We start from the raw sequence: 11,432 nt of genomic DNA on the forward strand, positions 1-11,432 counted from the left end.
TACGACTAGAAACCCTACATGGGCCAGGATTCAGGCCCGCAGAAGGCCCAATAGGCCCACAGGCAAAGTAGTGTCAAATTAGGCCCATAGGCCTGCAGTTCAGAGGAGTTCGAGAGGGAGGAGGCAGCAGATCTTATAAACTGGTGTTGGGCGCTGTCAACTAGCGATGTGGGACTAAACTTTTGGGCGCGGGGCAGCACAAGGGCATTGGTCCCGGTTGGTGGCACCAACCGGGACTAAAGGTGGCATTGGTCGCGGTTGGTGGCACCAGCCGTGACCATTGCCCCCCTTTAGTCCCGGTTGGTGCCACCAACCGGGACCAATGGCCTTCACTTCCCGCCCTTTGGGCTGCCGAAAAGAGGCCTTTGGTCCCGGTTGGTGGCTCGAACCGGGACTAAAGGGGGCAATGGTCACGGTTGGTGCCACCAACCGGGTCCAATGCTCCGTCTATATAAGCCACACTTGTGAAAATTTTGGTACAGTTTCTTCGATCGCCGCCAGGCTGCCCCTCTGTCCCCGCCCCCGAGCGCGCCCTGCCTCGCCGTCGTCGCCGACCCCGAGCCGCCCCGCCGTCGCCCTCGCCCTCGCCCTCGAGCTCCGCCGTCCCCGAGCCCCCGAGCTCCTGCCCCGCGCGCCCCCGGCCCGAGCTCCGCCGTCCGCCGCCGCCGAGCGCGCCCCGCCGTCGCCCTCGCCCTCGCCGACCCCGAGCCCGTCCTTTTCGCCGTCGCCCCCGACGCCGGCCGCCCGCGTCTCCTCCTCGATCCCTCCGGGAGAGGTAGCCCATCCTCTCCTTCCTTCCCTGCTCCAAATTTGCAATATATTGATATGATGTAGATGTATGTATGTATGTATGTATGTATGTATGTATGAGTTGGGGAGAAAGTTTATAATTTTTGTTCATATATACTGTAGATGCATGTATGTATGATGAATTTTGATATTTTTTTGTTCATATATAATGTAGATGTATATGTATGTATGGAATGATATCGATGGATGTATGTATATAGAACATTCGTAGAAAATATGACCAATGTCCCCCTCCGGTTCACTCGGGAACACTAACTATCTCGGAGAAAAAAATGTTATCGGGAGGGATCGACGGTCGCCTAGGGGTCGAGGGTCGAGAGGGGGTCGACGGTCGCCTAGGGGTCGAGGGTCGAGAGGGGGTCTAGGGTCGCCGAGAGGGGAGAGGACAAGGAGAAATAAATAAGAAGAAGAAAAAAGAAGAAAAAGAAGAGGAGAAGAAGAAAGGAGTAGAGGAGAAGAAGAGAAAAATAGAATATATATATTCTATTTTCTCTTTTCTCCTCTATTCCTTTCTTCTTCTCCTCTTTTTTTTCTTCTTTTTTTCCTTCGACACGTGGGGGGGGGGTCGAGAACGCCGGACATTCATGAGAGAGGCGAGGAAGAAGGGGAAGAAGAGGAGAGGAAGAAGAGCTTCGTACCATCATGCACATGTTACTTTCGCCTAATGATGAAGACATGGTTTTGTTGAATCCTGAGACACTACGCAACCTCCCGACCCCTCGGCGATCCTATCGAACATGAGAGGAAGAAGAGGATAAAAAAAGAAGAGGAAGAAGAAAAAAATACGAGAAGAAATAATAGAGGAGATCTTCTCCTCTATTCTTTCTTCTCCTCTTATTTTTCTTCTTCTTCCTCTTTTTTTATCGGGAACGAGGGTCGTCGAGGGACATAGATGTAGTGTCGTCGTTGTCGATATATACCCCCTCTCGATAGCTTACTATGATTAGGTAGCTAGTTCTACGTTTGGCACTAATATATCCATCTATCATGTTTGAATAATAATTGCCATGTTGTAAATATTTGTAGAAACTATGGACACCGCCCTAGACGAAGCAACAAAAGAAGCGTTGTTGAGGGACATAATCGCAGAAGGAAGTGATGCCATCTCGTTGTTTCTCAACGAAACCGATGGTCTGGAAGGAGAGGGTGAACAAGCTGGCTACGGTGACCTAATGCCGGTGCAAGAAGAAGAACATGAGGACGGCTCCGGTGACCGAACCGAGTCCGGCCAGGTATATATATTAGTTAAGCCTATGCTGACTAGCTGATTGATGCATTCATTGTTTTGGTATGTACACATATTAATTAAGTCTTTGTTCTTTTTTCTAGCCCTCCGGATCGAGCACAACTTCGGTAAAGAGACGAGGCCCGAAGAAAAAGTTGAGCTCGGATGAAAAGTTTGAGATCATAGCAATCGCGCCCGACGGCCAACCTATTGAACCCCTCCGGACAAAGAGCGCATTTGTTGCTCAGTGCGGGGTTCTGGTTAGGGACAAGATCCCGATAAGCATCCAGCAATGGTTTAAGCCGGCTACAGAAGACCCTGAGGTCTCTTATGTCAATGATATGCAGAAAAATGATCTTTGGACTGAGCTGAAGTCAAATTTCACCCTATCGCCTGAGGATAATCCAGAGAATCCAGTTAAAGAGAAATTAATCAAGTCTTTTGCTCTGAAGAGGATGGCAGAACTATTCAGGAGGTGGAAGAAAGAGCTGAATAAGTTTGTCGAAAATAATGAGACACCAGAATTTAAGGGTAGATATGAGAATATCAGAGATCACTGCCCGCATTTGTGGCCCACAAGACATCGGAAAAAGTAAGAAGATGTTGGCGACAAACAAGCAAAATGCTGCGAAGAAGAAGCTTCACCATCGCACGGGGTCAGGTGGCTACCTCGTAGCCCGGCCTAAGTGGTCCAAGACTGAGAATGATCTGGTTCATAAAGGGATCGAACCAGAGACAATTAACTGGCCAGACCGTTGCCGGACTTGGTTCTTCGGGGCTGGCGGAACACTAGACCCTGTAACAGGGAAGTGCATTTGGACGAACGATCAAATGGACATACCAGTCAGTAAGCTTAAGCAGTATATCGAAGCAGCGCAAGAAGGGACGTTCTTTCCAGACAGAGAGAACGACGAGCTCACAATGGCCCTCGGGAATCCTGAGCACCCAGGACGGACACGAGGCACGCCAGGCTCCATTCCGTGGAAGGTTGGGTTTCTGGACGCAGGCGGTTACAAATCCCATGAGAGGAGGAAAAAAGTGCAGCAGACCCAAATGCAGGCGCTGCAAGCAAGGGTAGACGCGATAGAGGAACGAGAAGCAAATCGCAGCAAATGTACTGCCGAAGCCTCCCCCGAAGCTACCCCGCCATCTCAGCGCAGAAGCAGCGTGGCTTCCACCGAGCTGCTTCAGCCGGAGCATGCCTTGACGGCTCCTGCCAGCTATCCCGTGGATGCTATAACAGAGTCTCAAAATTGCCACCTTATGACGCAATGGATGAATTTGAAGGTCAAGGCGGCTGTTGGCTCTGTTTTTCCTACTGAACCCGGCGCAACTTTTCACTGCCGGCCGATTCCAGAAGGATATGCTAGGGTGATGGTGGATGAGATAACGGAGGGATTTGAGGACCTCTAGCTTGACCACCCTACCGGTGAAGGGGAGACTCGGCTGGGGTCTGCTCTGAAGACTCCATGCCTATGGCGGAAGGAGCTCATCAACCTTCCGAACTGGACGCCACCGCCTCCTCCTCCTCCTCCGACGAGTCAGGGCACTCCGCCTCCACCGCCTCCTCCTCCGGCAAGTGACGATCAGGGCCCTCGGCCGGCTCCTTCTCCGGCGCGCGGCGGCACTCCGCCTCCTTCTCCGCCTGCGCCGACGCGCCCGAGCAGCCAGCCTCCTCCTTCTCCGCCTCGTCAGCAAGGGCGGAAGAGACCTGCCGCCGCTCCAGCTGCTCCGGCGCGTCGTAGTCCTTCTCCTCCGCCTCTTAAGCAAGTAAAGAAGACAACCGCTACGTCTGCTCGGTCGGCGTCTAGCAATACAACCAGAGGCGGGAGGACATACAGATTCGGTCCTTCTCTGAAGACTCCAGAGAAGTTACCATACGAGAGGACCCAGGAGGAGAACGCCAAGATCGCGCGAGAAGAAGTGAAGAAATTCTTTGAAGGGGTGAAAGCAAAGAAACATCCACCTCCGGAGGAGAAGGTAGATCGGGTGAAAGTGAAGCGCACTCTGGCTGCCCTGACAAAACCACCGAAGTCTGATTCGCCGAAAGGAAACTATGACCGCATTATTGGAAAGGAATTTGCCGAAGCGGAGCGGTCGGGAAGTATTGTCAGTGATCAAAGGCTGAAAGAACGACGAGCTGGGAAACAAATTGCCCAGCTCGACGAACAAGCGAAGCAATCGTGCCCCCCACTCAAGGTGCCTAGCCACAACGTCGATAATGATCCGAGGATGGTGCCCGGTTATAGCAATCTTGCAGATTACCTGCCCGACGAAATACATTATGAACCCATGGACGTGCAGATACAAAGATACGAGTACGGGAAGCCTCTCGTCAAAGATGAAAGATCTCTATCAACGATGATGCGAAGATTGCATGATTGGTACTTGAAAATCTGCAGAGACTCTGGGGGAGGAGTACTTTGTATGCGAGAGTTAAACCGGAGCATGACCTCGTTGGAATTGATCTGTTGCCTGTTCCATTTGAGGAGTTCTTTCAGTTTTTCAATCAATTGGCCCTCGATAAAGCAACGGTCACCTGCTACTGTCTGTAAGTAGTACTACTTATGTCATTAAGTCTCTCTATATAGCTCAGCTCTTTCATTGCATGTATTTATAATTATCCTCACTATATTATGCAGATTGAAGATCGTCGAATTGAAGAAAAGACAAATCGGTGATATTGGGTTCATTAACACAAATATCATAGATGCAACTCAGGTTAAATTTCATGTCGCAGCTACCGAGGCCAACTTGCTACGATCGTTGGTAATAAATGAAAACAAAGATATAATACTCTTTCCTTACAACTTCAAGTGAGTGTTACTGTCTTGTGCATATTCGGTTTCCCTTATGTATTAGTCAAGGTTATAGTAATGTAATTGATGAGTTATGCATGCGTGTGCAGTTTCCACTATATTCTCCTAGAGATTAAGCTTGAGCAGGGACTAGTAACTGTCTTAGACTCAAGACGAAAAGATCCCCAGGACTATGCGGACATGACTCAAATGCTCGAGAAGTAAGATAAATCGATCATTATCCAACATATCAGCAACTTTGTTCATTTCCTGATATATCAAGTAATTGATTTCTTTGTCTGGCAGGGTTTGGAAAAAATTCACCAAAAAAGCTCCGGGACTCCCGAAGAAGCTGCAATTTAGACACCCGAAAGTAAGTACTATAGTAGCATGTTCCGCGCATCTCCTATTGATTCAAGCGCTAGTTTCATCAATACCATTTGGCATTCTTGCTTATCAGTTTGATTGACCTCTATTTCTTGTAAAGTGGTTGTGGCAGGAACAAGGGAATGATTTCTGTGGATACTATATTTGCGAGTCCATCCGCCACACGACCTGTGAGCGGGGCTACTCTGACGAACAATATGAAGTGCGTAATAAACAACATTCACAATTTTATTTTATTACCATCATTTGTGTTGAGTTTCATTCATATATATATATATATGTATTGACCCCCTTCTTCAAATTAGATGTTTCGGAAGCGGGATGAACTCCTAGCACCAGCTCGCATGCGAGCAATTCAAGAGGAATTGGCGGCATTCTTTCTTGACCACGTGATCCCTGAAGACGGAGAATTCTATGTGGACCCTGAGTCTGTATGATTACATTTGTAAGAGATAATTATTGTATATATGTAGCCGGTAGTGTCAGATAGATATACGAGAACTTGTTGTTCGACCAATCTCTCGGAGAAGGAGAGGTGGTCGATATCACTTCTCTCTGTATATATGCATATATGTTCATGACGATCTTCTGTTTCCTTCGTTTGCTTACTAGCTAGCTAGCGTGTCTAGTCCTCTCTATATACGTATGTATAGTACGTAGCGTCGACCAAGCACGGACATAAGAGAGGACACTTCTCTCTATTAATTATAACTAGCTAACACAATATATGAAACACCTAAATTAACCCCGCAAAACCCCCAACCCCCCCCTTTCAAAAAAAACAAAAACCCCAGCCACAGAAGTGCTGACGCGTGGATGCCTATTGGTCCCGGTTGGTGCCACCAACCGGGACCAAAGGGTCTCCTGACTGGGCTCTGCGCAATGCCCACGTGGAGGGCCTTTAGTCCCGGTTCTGGATTGAACCGGGACTAAAGGGGGGAGGTATTAGTACCAACACTTTAGTCCTGGTTCCGGAACCGGGACTAAAGGCCCTTACGAACCGGGACTATAGGCCCTTTTTCTACCAGTGCCCTCCCCCGCATCGATCAAATTATCGACGCTACCGCAGGACACGATTCGTTGTGTTTCCTCGACGCATATTCTGGCTACCATCAAATTAAGAAGGCAGAACCAGACCAAGCCGCAACGGCATTTATCACACCATACAGGCCATTCTGCTTCAACACAATGCCCTTCAAGCTCAAAAACGCCAGCGCAACATATCAGCGCATGATTCAGACATGTCTGGCAAGCCAGATCGGCAAAACAGTGGAGGCATATGTAGATGATGTGGTCGTCAAAACAAGACATGTTGAATCTCTCGTAGACGACTTGAGGCTCACATTTGATAACCTCCGAACATACGACATCAAGCTCAACCCGGAAAAATGCGTTTTCGGCGTTCCAGCCGAAAAGCTCTTGGGCTTCATAGTATCCGGTAGAGGAATTGAAGCAAACCCAGCCAAGATCCGAGCTCTGTCGCAACTGGATATCCCAAAGGACCTCAAACAAATACAAAAGTTAACCGGATGCGTGGCGGCTCTAAGCCGCTTTATCTCCCGCTTGGGAGAAAAGGCCCTACCCCTTTACCGCCTCCTTCGGCGCACCGAACACTTAAAATGGACGGATGCAGCCACGGCCGGACTCAACGAAATAATAGCCATACTGGCAACAATCCTAGTCCTGGCCGCGCCAAACATCAGCGAACCAATGCTATTATACATTGCAGCAACACATCAGGTTGTAAGCGTAGTACTCGTCGTCGAACGAGAAGCGGACGGACACAAATTCCCCCTTCAAAAGTCGGTCTATTACGTGTCCACTGTCCTCACTCCCTGCAAATCACGGTACCCGCATTATCAAAAGATTGCGTACGCGGTATTCATGGCATCCCGGAAGCTACGACACTACTTTCAAGAGTGTTCAATAACAGTAGCCTCGGAAGTACCACTTAACGATATTATAAACAACCGTGACGCAATGGGCCGGATTGCAAAATGGGCCATTGAGCTCCTCCCGTTTGACATAACTTATAAGCCACGACGAGCCATCAAATCGCAAGTCTTGGCCGACTTCGTCGCAGAATGGACGGAGGCCGAACTCCCTAAAGAATACGTCACATATTCAAATTGGATCATGCATTTCGACGGCTCCAAGATGTTGGCCGGACTGGGGGCTGGCATCGTTTTGACGTCCCCCACAGGAGACACAGTTCAATACGTACTACAGATTATGTACACAGACTCCAACAATGCAGCCGAATATGAGGCCCTTTTACATGGTCTCCGGATGGCAGTATCCATGGGCATCCAACGCCTGGAGGTGCGCGGGGACTCGAACCTCGCAATATCCCAAATAAATGGAGACTTCGATGCCAAGGATCCAAAAATGGTAGCTTACCGCAACGCCGTCCTAAAAATGTCAGCTCGGTTCGAGGGGCTTGAATTTTACCATATAGCCCGGGAAAATAATCAGGCGACAGATGTCCTGGCACGCATCGGCGTAAAACGCGATGTAGTCCCCCCAACATCTTCTTGGAAAGGCTGTTCAAGCCATCTGTAGTATGGGAAGGGGAGCCAAACAATAACAGCCCGGACCCAACCGCACTGCCCGACACCGAAGGCTCTGCCAATGAAATAACACCTTCAGCCCACGTAATAATGGCCATCATCGCCCCGTGCACAGAACCATTCCTCACCTACCTTACTAGGCAGGAACTCCCCGGGGACCAAAATGAGGCACGCTGCATAGTGCGGCGATCTAAAGCCTACAGAGTCCACGAGGGAGAGCTTTATAAGAAAAGAACTACCGGAGTCCTTCAAAGGTGCATCTCCGAAGAGGAGGGGCGGAACCTCCTGGCTGAAATTCATGCCGGACTCGGTGGTCATCACGCTGCAGCCCGGTCCCTTGTAAGCAAGGCCTTCCGTACAGTCTTTTATTGGCCTACGGCCCGGGCAGATGCTCAGGACTTAGTCCAACAATGCACCGGTTGCCAGCTCTTTGCAAACCAAAGCCATATGCCACCCACCGCCCTCCAAACTATCCCCATTACTTGGCCCTTCGCGCTCTGGGGGCTTGACATGGTTGGACCCCTTAAAGGCGGAACCCACAAGCAAAAATACTTACTGGTCATGGTGGATAAGTTCACCAAATGGATAGAAGCCAAGCCTGTTAAGACGGCCGAATCCGGACCAGTGATAGACTTTATATCCGGGGTTGTACACCGTTACAGCGTCCCCCACAGCATCATCACTAATAACGGCACGAACTTCACGGCCGACGAGGTAAAACTCTGGTGTAAAAACATGGGCATCAAGCTCAATTATGCTTCCGTCTACGACCCACAAACTAACGGCCAGGTCGAACTCGCAAATGGTCTTATCATGAGCGGCATCAAACATAGATTAGTGCGGTCCCTCAAGGAATCTAACACGCACTGGGTAGAGGAGCTCGACTCCGTACTCTGGGGGCTGCGGACCATGCCGAATTGCACCACCGGATACACACCATTCTTTATGGTATACGGCGCAGAGGCAGTTTTGCCTTGCGACATAATTCATGATTCACCTCGAGTGCGCATGTATGAAGAAAGAGAAGCCAAACTCGATCGGCAGGACAGCTTGGACGCATTAGAGAAGTACGGGCCAAAAATTACAACGTTGGCGAATTAGTTCTATGACTACCGGACAAGAAAAAGGACAAACTCAAGCCCAAGTGGGAAGGTCCCTTCATAATTGACCAAGTCCTGACTGGTGGAATGTACCGCCTGCGGGATGCATCGGATAACCGACTCGAGCCAAACCCATGGAACACAGCCTGCCTCCGAAGATTCTATGCCAAGCGCCGGACTCTGTGTTCGTCTCCTTCCTCTGTCCATTTTTTATATATTTTCTATCTTACATTTCTCTTCTTCTCTCTCTCTCTCTCTCTCTCTCTTATAGCCTCTAAAGGCTCATAAAGTGACGCGCTATCCGCGCTCATTAAACCTGGGGGCTTCTTTAAACATAAGCTTATTCATACGGGCTTCATGCCCAACACATGTGTCACACTTCCGCATGTACCTTTTATTCACCATTATATGCATCGATATGACTTATGTTTTGGCCAAGCTGGGTTGCCTGGCTCCTGTGCTTACCCCTACATTCCCGATTGTTCGGCTAGGTGGTAAAGGGAGCACCTCTGCGATTGTTACTGCCGGGTCAGCCAGACGTGTACCTCAGACTGGGTGAAGCCGAAAGCTAGCGTTCTTAAGGGAATATTCGGTCAGTGAACTAAAGATGATCTTTTTTTATTTTTATCTATACGCCCCCAGATGTTTTTGCCGCGTTTCTTTTCGCAACATGGACATGCACCTTAGGGCATGCCTCCCAGGGAAAGGAACCCCTAATGGAACTATTCACCATGGAAGATGTTTCTTACTAACCATGTAATATAACATAACTAGTCGGGCACTTGTCTGTTCAAGCCCTAATGACCCCTACGCCTGGTCTCCATGAATTCCCCGGTTCCTATATAACCGCATGGGAATTCGGACACACTCCGGACCGTCAGGTCCCGAGGCTGAAGCGAAAAGGTTGGCCATGACAAATGATCTACAATCCAGCTAGAAGGCATTATAAATGTCAATTAAATTACATAGTCATTTTGACTGGTTGTATTCCTCTTCAATACAATCTAACAGGCTGTCTAATTTACTGTCCTGCTGGGAATACTTTGCGGCTAACTCTACTTGGCCGTATACTAAGCTTACAGGGATCTCCTTCCCATCGGGCCCTACAGGACCGACCTCGGCCATGTGGTTGGGGTCAGCCTTTGCGTACCGCGTCTTCACCATGGCCCAGGCCTCCCTAGTGCCTTGACGGCAGGCTGATATCTTCCACAATCGGAAGCGCCGCCGTGCTCCCTTTAGCTTCTCCGCAAGCTCTCCAAGACCTTCGAGCATGGAGACGGATGGCCACAGGGCCTGGGCGACGCCTTGCATCGCCTGCCAAACTCGATCGAGCAGTTGCGAGAGCTCGGGAAGAAGGTCACCCATAGAACCGGGCATCGCCTCTGTAGGACGACCTGTTAGCACACCTACAGACATTGCTCTGTTAGTCGACTTCCCCGCCGAACTTTCTTTCAAAGGTTCATTCAAGCACTTACTAAATATGCCGCGCCGAAGCTGCTGATTCTCCTTCACGGAGTCTGACAGCTGGGCACGAACATCTTTCAGCTCGACGCCCAGCTTGGTGTTGGCATCTTGGAGATCGTTCTTCTCCCGCCTCACCTTTGTCAGCACCTTCTCACCAGCCTTTAGCTGGCGTAGGAGGTGTTGTCTTTCCGGATTCAATCTGGCGCCACCTGCAATTTCATTTGTCAGATTCACACCAAATCCGTGCTTCGCAAAATACTTATCTTTCGAAGTGTATATTACCAGAGGGCGTCTCCTTGGGCTCCCCTGCCACGGATAGTGCGGCCTCAAGTTGGGCTTTGCACTCTTCCAGCTCCTTGGACAGTAGGGAATTATTTTCTGTAAGAACCCGCATCACAAATGATCCTTAAATCAGTTATTCTAACTGTTTCAAGTCTCGGGGGCTACTGGTATATACACATAATTACCAGAATTTTATTACCCATATGTCTTTTACATACTGCTCCATGGCTCTGGCTAGACCATTTTGAGCGGCACGGAGGTACGCATCTCCCGAGTTGAAGGCATCTAACGCCCCTTGGGAGAAACAAGCGTCGCAAAGAATTGTCCGGCGATGCCTGTGGTTCATGGCACTCTCCACCTCAGAGTTGGTGGCAGACAACCCGTCCACATCCTCTGTCGGAGGAGCGTCTGGCGCGCGCCTTGCGTTCGCCTCTGCCTCCTGACCAGGCTTTGGAGCCTGGCTGGTGGAGGCGCGATTGGCAGCCTCTCCGGATGTAGTCCGGCGAGGTCTCTTTGTCCTGAAAAGAGCGCGAGTGTCAATATGCCTCGGAGGTATAACACCTAGGATAAGGGGGCGCGCCATACCTTTGCACTGACGCCTCGGTCCAGACTGCACTTCTTTTCTACCTGCGGGGCCCTACGACCCCTCGTTGGCTTGTCGCCGCAGGTTCGGCCTTTCGCCTTAAATACCTTCCCTGCAAAGTTCGGTTGCAATCAGGAAACTGAACACGAGTGGGCGGACACCTATTCGGGGTACTGGGACTTCGATCTCAGGTACCTGGGGGGTCAGGATTAG

The sequence above is a fragment of the Triticum urartu genome, chromosome 3A, assembly GCF_056163025.1.
Source record: "Triticum urartu cultivar PI428250 chromosome 3A, HENAU_Tu73, whole genome shotgun sequence".
NCBI classification, from domain to species: Eukaryota; Viridiplantae; Streptophyta; class Magnoliopsida; order Poales; family Poaceae; genus Triticum; species Triticum urartu.